Below are 8,960 nucleotides of genomic sequence, written 5' to 3'. Positions count from 1 at the left end.
CATGATTCGAGCATTTGGAAAACAAATTATGAGACAGTTGTTGTAAGATTTCATTGGTGATTCCAAATATGAAATTTAATTGTAAGGTTGACGAACAGTTTTGGAGAATTTGATGTTTCCCCATTCAAAGAGATCTGCATGATGCCCAGGATGCCCGAGATGCGTTTCAAAGATGGCCGCCGAGTGAAATGACTTGTCTTAAAGGGACTTTGATATAAGGCACTCGATTGGTTGTCAGTTGCTAAGCATCTACCTGAAACATTCTAACACCGCATTGTTTCACACTGTACAAGATAACCCCAGGTAAAAAGCAGTGCTAATCCTGCATCTAAATTATAGGTGTGAAACGCTCCTTTACCTGGGGTTAAAAGCGGTGTTTAGAATGATAATAACCCGGGGTTAAGCGCAGTGTGAAAAGCCCTAGAGAGAACTTTGGGTTGAGATTCTTGAAGGCCGACATGCTAACATCGCTGCTGAAGAACTGTGCTACTACCTTCAATACATTTTTCTACCCACAAGAATTCTGGTCAAGCGTACTTATTTTATGTAGGCTATTAGAGAAATCTAATACATTGGCGAGCCACCCAAACAACTGCTCAGCCATCTAACACTTCCATGTGCAGTGGTTTGAACAAACATGCATTTCATCCAGTCTGAAAGACCAGAATAAGATTTCAGCTTTTAATATTAATTGGTGCCTGAATTACCTCTAAATTGGTATATATGGTATCGCGTTTCTGATCAAAATCATCAGTTGGTTATACGATCATCATTCAAACTGTTACAGCCAGAGACAGACAGCATTGGTATTTACAGATTATCATGATGAATCATCTTATTTGGAAATGAATATTTGCATGCGTGGCATGACATATTTATAACTGCAAGATGCAGCAATTCCAACTGATTAACTTTGGTGCAGCTCTAAAAATGTATCCTCGCGAGCTGAAATTCACAGATAAGCTGTTGACATTTCATTACACACATATGCTATTTTCTCCCCAAACACTGTGAATTAGCTTAAAAAAACTACTTTAGCATGTCCTCTGTGTTAAAGCATACATTTAGAATGCTGTTGTTTCTTCCCAAAGGGACCCAAAGAACAAACTTTTTCTGTAATATTCTCAGTCATCTCGCATCGCATTAATGATTTTTTTATAGGAAGGGTTTCTTGGTCACTCCAAAACGTTGTCCAGTAATATCTATATGAGATATGATAGTTATTGCAATTTTGGAGGTGAGGTAACATTAAAATCCAGACATCTCTTAATAGACCAAAATGTTGTTTGAGTCAGTACACTTGCTAAATGGAGACAGAAAGTGTGTACTGGATCAGACAAAAACAGGCCTGGAGCATACATTAGATTTATAAACAAACAGCCAAAAATGTAGCCTATTTTTTTGCATTAGAGGTGCCAGAATGCTGTTCTGGGAACATTTCGGCTCAATTTGACCCCTGCTGGTGCTTACTGAACTGCCAACTTCAACCTGGAAATAGAGCGACATCGAAATGATTTTGAGATACAATATCAGCACATTAGGATAAACACGATTTATTATAATTGCTCTGTTATTGCAATGATTAAAGTGTTTTTTATATGAAAATGAAAAATTTTATCCGCCAGTAATTTCCATAAATGGACTGCAATTATATAAATGTTCCTTCAACGACAGCATCATGGGGTGTCAATAGATCCAGATTAGCTTCACGCAATGTGTAAGTGACAAACTTTTCCCACCTTCCAGTAACCTCTCCATAGCCAGTCATTTAATGAGGTCTTCCCTAAAAATAACAGCTGATTTACATGCTGTCTGGAGTTGTGTTCTGTGCAAGCTGCGCTGGAATGGCTGCCCAGAAGGTGCTGTAAATCAGGAGTCCTGTGTTAGGGCTTCAGTGGGTGACCTTTTGCCACTTGAAGTGTTTGAGAGTGATGTCACCCTAACAGTTGCTTACAACTCATCCACAGTTGCTTACAATCAGCACTCTAGACAAGGGCTAACTAAAAAACAATTGCTTCCTGTGAGGCATTAACCGTGCAGACATTAGCTGTAAAATAAAGGTTTATGTATAGTTGTTCGCAACAAAATTTTGATTTTCTGGGCCATTGGAGCAAACATAAAACACAACAGAAAGCCTCATGAGTGCTGCATAATTTTGTTTAAATATGTTCGCAACTTCAGTTATGAAGACTAGCGAGAAAAAAATCATGCCATATCGCAGTTACAGCTCAGATGATGGTGCATAATGAGGCTTATATCATCTATTTTTATAGGACAAGAGGGGGTGTGGATGATCAAAAATAAACAAATAAGGGAAATTACTGAAGTGACAGTGCTGACAGGTTGTCAAATTGGGAAAAGTGGTAATGATGAGTGAGAGCATGTGATGGAGGAGGGTATATAAAATCCACATGCTGGATTTGTAGTTGAGGAAAATGTGGTTCTCATAAAGTCTTGGTCACCACCACCAAATCAACATGTCGGCTTCTCTACTGGTCTCAGTATATGCCTGACCTTTCTTTCTTGAAAAAAACATACATTTATCTTTTGACTCTAATATTTCTTTTCTGTCATTTAATTTACTTTGAAAAAGGATCACAAGGCAAATGAAAACATGGCACAAGATTTAGGTATATACGGTGGTGGTTGAATTATACAGTGTATGTTGGACTGCTCAAAAGTGGTAAGTCTCATAGCTTGCTATATCTGATTGCATCTTATGGAACTTATTTTTCAACCACTATATTAGTTAACCACTATTTGTCTGCATTGAAATAACTTTCTTAGGCGCATGCTTGTAATGACTCATCTTTGTCATTTAGTCCAGATATAAATGTGCATGGCTAATCACTTAATTTGCATATCGGTTAACACCTTGAAATCAGACTTTTTCCACTTCCATCCTCGTTTGCACATGCACCACAAAATTAACACCCTGGGAAAAATAATTGACTTTTTCATTTCCTACAGATGTTGTAATTAATTAACAAGTGAGGCAGCTTAAGATAGAAAATAATGACGGATCAAGACAATTACAAGTTGAATATTAAGTTGGGGTCATGGTTTCCATTAATTAATGCAGAAAAGCCCATTTTTTATTAAAACAATACAGTTTGACATAGTATGTAACAAAAATGTCTTAAGATATATTCTCAATGCTATAAGCATGAGTCATTTAATGCAAAAATCTACATATTCTATTTGATCTTCCAACTAATGTATATATTAATTAAAAATCATATCTGACTTCTTGCAGCATACGGTTTACTACTTCCTTTTGACCAGAATACAACAGAGCAGTGCAGAGTAACATTATAGTCGTGAAACTGGCATTCAGTGTGTATGGCAATGCAGTAATTCTCTGAACATTGTTCATTTACTACCAGGGCCACCAGCTGTGTTCACTTGTTAGAGATTGTCAAATATAAATGGAAACTTGTAAAGTGTAAAGCATCACTGGAGGTGCAAATATTCTATGAAGAGCTCTAAGAGGACTAATTTTCAGTCCACCTGATTTTTACCTGCTTGTATACTGTGAATTTTTGTGAATGTCATTTATATGTGATATAAATATGATATGAACAATTTGTGTGTTTTATAGTAAAGCAGACACAATTCATTTCTTTTGACGGTGATGGTGGTATCAGGGTAACTTGTCTGTATTGATAATAAAATGGCTTAAATTGTGTATCTAAGATGTATTTATATCTGGTGGTCTAAAACATGTTTATTTCATGGATATCGATGAGTCAAATTTCCAAATATTTTGGCCTACGTAAATTTCCTTTTTACTTTATAAAATATTGTTCAATGCTCTGCCATCTGTATTTGCTCAGTAGCTTTAAGTTTAATAGTTGTAGTAGAGACAGTGTGAGGCAATGGGTCTTCGCAGGCCTGCTGTCAGGCGAAACTGGATTTGCACTAAAAAAATACCCCTCAAAAATGATGGCAATACTCAAAGTGATATAAGGTGTAAAGTGGTTTATTTATAATGCTTGAGAGGTGATAACAGTCCCAGTAGAAAAATAACCAAAGGTATATACAAAAGCAACCCAGATAAAAAAATGGCAAACAGAAACAAAAGAACATGTATAAAAAAAAAAAAATAAAAAAAAAAATTATATTATATATATATATATACATACATACATACATACATACACACACACAATAAAATAAAATAAATCTAAATGAAGAAATAACCACTTAAGGCCCCGGTATACTTCTTTTTCATTCTTCGTTTAGGGGTAAAACGAAGTTCGAAATGTGTGACCATACTGTAATCGAACATCTGACACCGCCCACACTGCTGAGAGCGACGGTTAGATGAATATGTAAAACATGTGCTGTGCACTTCTCAGTAACAAAATAAATACAACGAAAATGAGAAAACAGCAAGCATTTATTATAGAAAGCATAATAAAAGCATTTGATCATAACAGCATGGGTATGTTAGCACGAGCTCTGCAAATTAGCACTCCAGTCACGTCACATCTTCATATGGCACTTCATTTTTTTTACAAGCACAACTTCATTTTGTACTATAAAGTGGATATCCAGTGTGTATGTGTTATCACCCGCGGCGCTCTTACCTCAACAAACTCAAACACACGAATTGAGTCAGAGACGCGTTCGTCGCGAGTGAAGGCAGAGCCTCGGCGCACACCTCCTGTTGCGTTATCGCCACGGACCAATGGTAGTACGAAGGTGTTTTGCAGCTGGAGCGAACTTTTCCTGAAAGTTCGCTTTGGGCAAGCCGTTTCGAACTTCCAAAAAGAACACAAAACGAACTTCGTTTTGGCCTGATTTTGTTCGAAATGACGTCAGTGCTGCGTTAACCAAAAGGAACAAGTCACTTTGTCACAGACAGGTTTGTTTTTTAGAGTTGGAAGAGTCTCCGCCTCAGACGTCATGCACACGGACTGTTGGGAATTTCGTTATTTGATTGGTTGAATTCTCCAGGATTTCCGAGAGATCTGTGTTGCGTTATTTAACAGTCCACCTAGAAACAAAGCCATTGCGATGCCAAACCCCCTCATGGAAGAAAGCTATCTATTTAGGATCAACTAGATCCTGGATTTTAAAAAAGTATGTGAAGTTTACATTTTTGCAGTACACTTGCATGACTTTCTTGAATTAATGTATACCAGTCTGTTATTGTAGGGACATCGGCTCTAAACATGACGCTAAACAAAATGAACTGTGATTGGTGGATTTACACGTCCTCTTGGGCAGTCCTTGGTCAATGAAATCTGATATGAGTCCAGACCTTCTGCAGTCAGTCTGAAGGTCTAGCTATGCAAACTATGGTCCAACAAATACGTGAAAGGGACACATTTGTTTGTCTAGCTGGGGATTACATCATCGCTCCCTTTCATTACTTCAGACGCCTCTTCTTCAGTGCTCCTCTGGCACTGGCTCTGTGAATAAATAAATTAATTAATTAATTAATAACATTTATTTTGTGTAAACCATATGTAAGTTTGTAACTGAGTGCCTAATAACAATCAATCCCTCATCAAAAGAAAAAACCCCTCCTTCACTGTAGGCCTTCCTTAAGTAACTTTGATCAGTGCACAATGTCACCTATTCGTCCTGCTTCCATTTGTAGACTTAGCAGCAAGGCCATGGTGCAGTTTAATGAGACGGTAATAAAAACTGGTGACCTGGTGACCTTTGTCATTCATGACTCCAAGAGGATTAGCCATCTTTTCCCACATCTTACTGTGAGTAGAGTACTCCAGGTCAGCCTTAATGCAGACAGGAGAATGATATTCTGCTGCTCAGAACATCCAAGTCGTTTCACTCGTAATTCAGTGGTTTATGTGTTGGGTTCAATTCCAAATACACAGGAGCTGAACACAGAGAATGTCAAGGAGATTGCAATGAAACATGAGTATCAACAAACTAACATGGATATACTAATGCACATTACACTTTTTACATCTAAAATGTGGCCATAAACACATGCTGATAATTATGGAGGAGATTATATTTACGTTCTAACACAAATGCCTATTTTATCTGGCTGAAATGAGAGGAGTGTATCTTGCCTAACACCTAAATGAAATCTGTGCTCCACTCCATGATTGTAATCTAAATGATAAACTCTCAAACATAATTGCCCAGGGGATTGTTTACAGAATGAAAATAATTATGTAAAATAATAATGTCATGTATTTTATGATTGGCTATTTTCTCAAGGCTGTTTCATAATGTAATGTAACATGTATAAGATGCATGCATAAAGGCCAAAATTCTGAGACCAAACTATCTGGGAGATTTTTTTACATCAAAAGTATAATCCATACGGCTCCAGTGGGTTAATGTATGGGTTTTTGTAAGAAAAATCTCCATATTTAAAACCTTATAAATTAAAATAACTGTCTTTCGCCAGATTACCATACAGCGCAAGTCGACTTACATCAAATGAGTAACCCCTGAGGTGATGTATGACGTAGGATGTAGGAGTATGGTAAGCTCAGATGTCTCTTGCGGTTTAAACAAATATGGCTGGGCAACAAACTCAAGCTCCTCTTCTCTTATATCGAAATCATGTGACAATTCTCTTTAAAATTTCTCGTTTTAGACTTCTAATTCGTGACTGGTGTTTTGTTTTGCTCTATCCTCTGCAAAACGCCCCCGTTAACTATCATTATAAAGCTTGGAAGAGCCAGGATATTTTTTAAATATATCTCCGATTGTTTTCATCTGAAAGAAGATAGTCATATACACCTATAGGATGGCTTGAGGGTGAGTAAATCATGGGGTAATTTAATTTTTGGGTGAACTATCCCTTTAACATCCATAGACCCTTTTCATTGGACTAAAGGTTCTTTATACTCTTAAAAATAAAGGTTTTCACAGTGATGCCATAGAAGAACCTTTTAGCTTTCAGTGAACAGTTATTAAAAGAACCATTATTTTCTTAGTGTAAAGAACATTTTCATAATCTAAAGAACCTTTTTCCACTATAAAAAAAACTTTTAATTGATAGTTTCCATGGATGTTAAAGGTTCTTAATTTTTAAGAGTGATGCAGTGGGAAAAAAAAGGTTCTTTAGTACTCATTGTGCTCACCAGTGACATAAAATCATGTTTTTGCCAAGTTGCACCATAAATTATTTCTTTAATGGCTTTGTTTTACAGGAAATTATAGAGCAAAAACATCAACCATTTGCACCACTGCTGAATGTCCATAAAAGTTCTATTTGTTATTTTTTGTAATTTCAGAACTATTCAGTTCAATTAATGCTAAAGTCATAAAGCTTAAAATAAACCCATTTCAACAATTAATTCTGGTATTTGACTGTCAATCAGTCTAAAATAAAACTATACACCTCTTAGGTAAGATCAAGAAGAAATAATTTTCAAAAGTCATTTCATTACAGTAAGGTGTCAACAGGAATGAGGATTCTTCCCAAAGTTCCCAGGAGAACTTGCTTTTGGCGGAAGCCAAGGTTAAATACATGGGAACAGCACACACACACACAGACACACACAGCTCAAAGGATTTATTACCTTGGACAACTTGGAGGCAGCACTCAAATATCAGAAGAGGCCAGAGCACTTTGAAAGAAGCAAGAGAGGAGCACAGAGAACTGTGAACAGGTAGGGATTTTTTTGTAGCATTTTTGTTGTAGTTTTGACAGAACTGAGAGACATGCACAAAAAAAAGGAAACAATAAGAGCTTCATACCTTTGTATTGCGCCAAATTCTCTCGCCACCTTGTGTACCTTGTATGTTTTCTACAGGACAAAAACTTTTCCCTCTGTTGGGTGTAATGAACTATGCATGTACTTTGACTTATTATAGCGCCTGTGAAGTTTTTACAATGCAGAGCTGACAACCTCATGTTACTTTGAGTTCTGACACCTCTAAACTCCAAAATTATCTTCTTCTGGTTTAAAGACTTACTCCCTGTTTATAGACTTACTTTATACTTTCTCATAACATTATTGGACTTAACATAGATGTTCTAAATGTTGTTTTTTACAATTAATTTGGTGGCCACTCATCAGAATCTTTCGAGTTGGTCTTCCCTATTTGGGTTTCGGAGTCTGGAATCTGTGATAGCTGCTAGTCAGGTGGCATGATGTCAAATCAGAACAGTTGCAGGGATGTTCTAACTATAGATACAAGTATCACATCAAACGAAGCCAATGTACATGAAGGATTTTTAATCACTGGGTGGGTGTCCGTACTTTTTTTTACTAATGTTTATATGACAGATGTGCCACATTTAGAATAAAAAAAAATTTTCACAGGAAAAAATGTTTAAATATGTCATTTTGGTGAATAAGATGAGTTTTAAGGGTGTTTAACAAAACATCCTAAAGACAAAACAGGAAAAAACTGAGGAAGCATGCAAGTAATGGGGTTAGGGTAATAGAAGCATAACTTCCAATAATATGGGATACTAATACAGAACAATTTGGATTATACTGTAAAAGCGACCAAAGAACTGTTTTCTTACCTTAAATCTGGGGATATATTATTCCACTTTCCAAGATTGCGCCTATTTCTTACCTGGATTCGACGTTCTGGTGGCTAAATGTTAAAATTGTTAATCTCAAAAACACAACCTCAATATAACATATTAAACACATAAATTATAAAATACAGAAGATACAAAAATATCCAGAAATGCAAACCAACATTTCTAGTACACTTTCCTCATATGATGATGATGATGATGAAGAAGCTGTGTATGAAAAAGCAACAAGACCTTATGGAACAATAAAATCTTAATGTGTACCTATGGGAGTTGCTAAAATATTCAGTGTGACTATAAAGTGAATCCACAAAAACCCCCACAATGTGGTGAAGTGCTGAAAACAAATCTAAAAAATGTTAAAGCTGTTCCTGAAATATAGAAACAGGAAATAAACATATTGGCTCAGCAATTATGACTTACCAGTAAGGCTGGTCACTGACAGCAGCTTTACGTTAATTTATCT

General features: G+C 36.3%; 1 protein-coding gene across 5 annotated transcripts in view; it reads left to right on the top strand.

Annotated features, from left to right (window-relative positions):
• Positions 1–7,511: 7,511 nt before the first annotated feature.
• LOC137011566 (immunoglobulin-like and fibronectin type III domain-containing protein 1) overlaps positions 7,512–8,960 on the top strand; it is a 39,391-nt gene continuing 37,942 nt past the window's right edge. For all 5 annotated transcript variants that reach the window (XM_067374501.1, XM_067374500.1, XM_067374502.1 and 2 more), the window contains exon 1: positions 7,512–7,610. The gene's annotated coding sequence lies outside the window, so the exon portion shown is untranslated. The remainder of the gene's footprint in view (positions 7,611–8,960) is intronic.

Source organism: Chanodichthys erythropterus, chromosome 21 (genome assembly GCF_024489055.1).
Source record: "Chanodichthys erythropterus isolate Z2021 chromosome 21, ASM2448905v1, whole genome shotgun sequence".
Taxonomy (NCBI): Eukaryota; Metazoa; Chordata; class Actinopteri; order Cypriniformes; family Xenocyprididae; genus Chanodichthys; species Chanodichthys erythropterus.
This window is presented reverse-complemented; position numbering and strand designations above follow the sequence as displayed.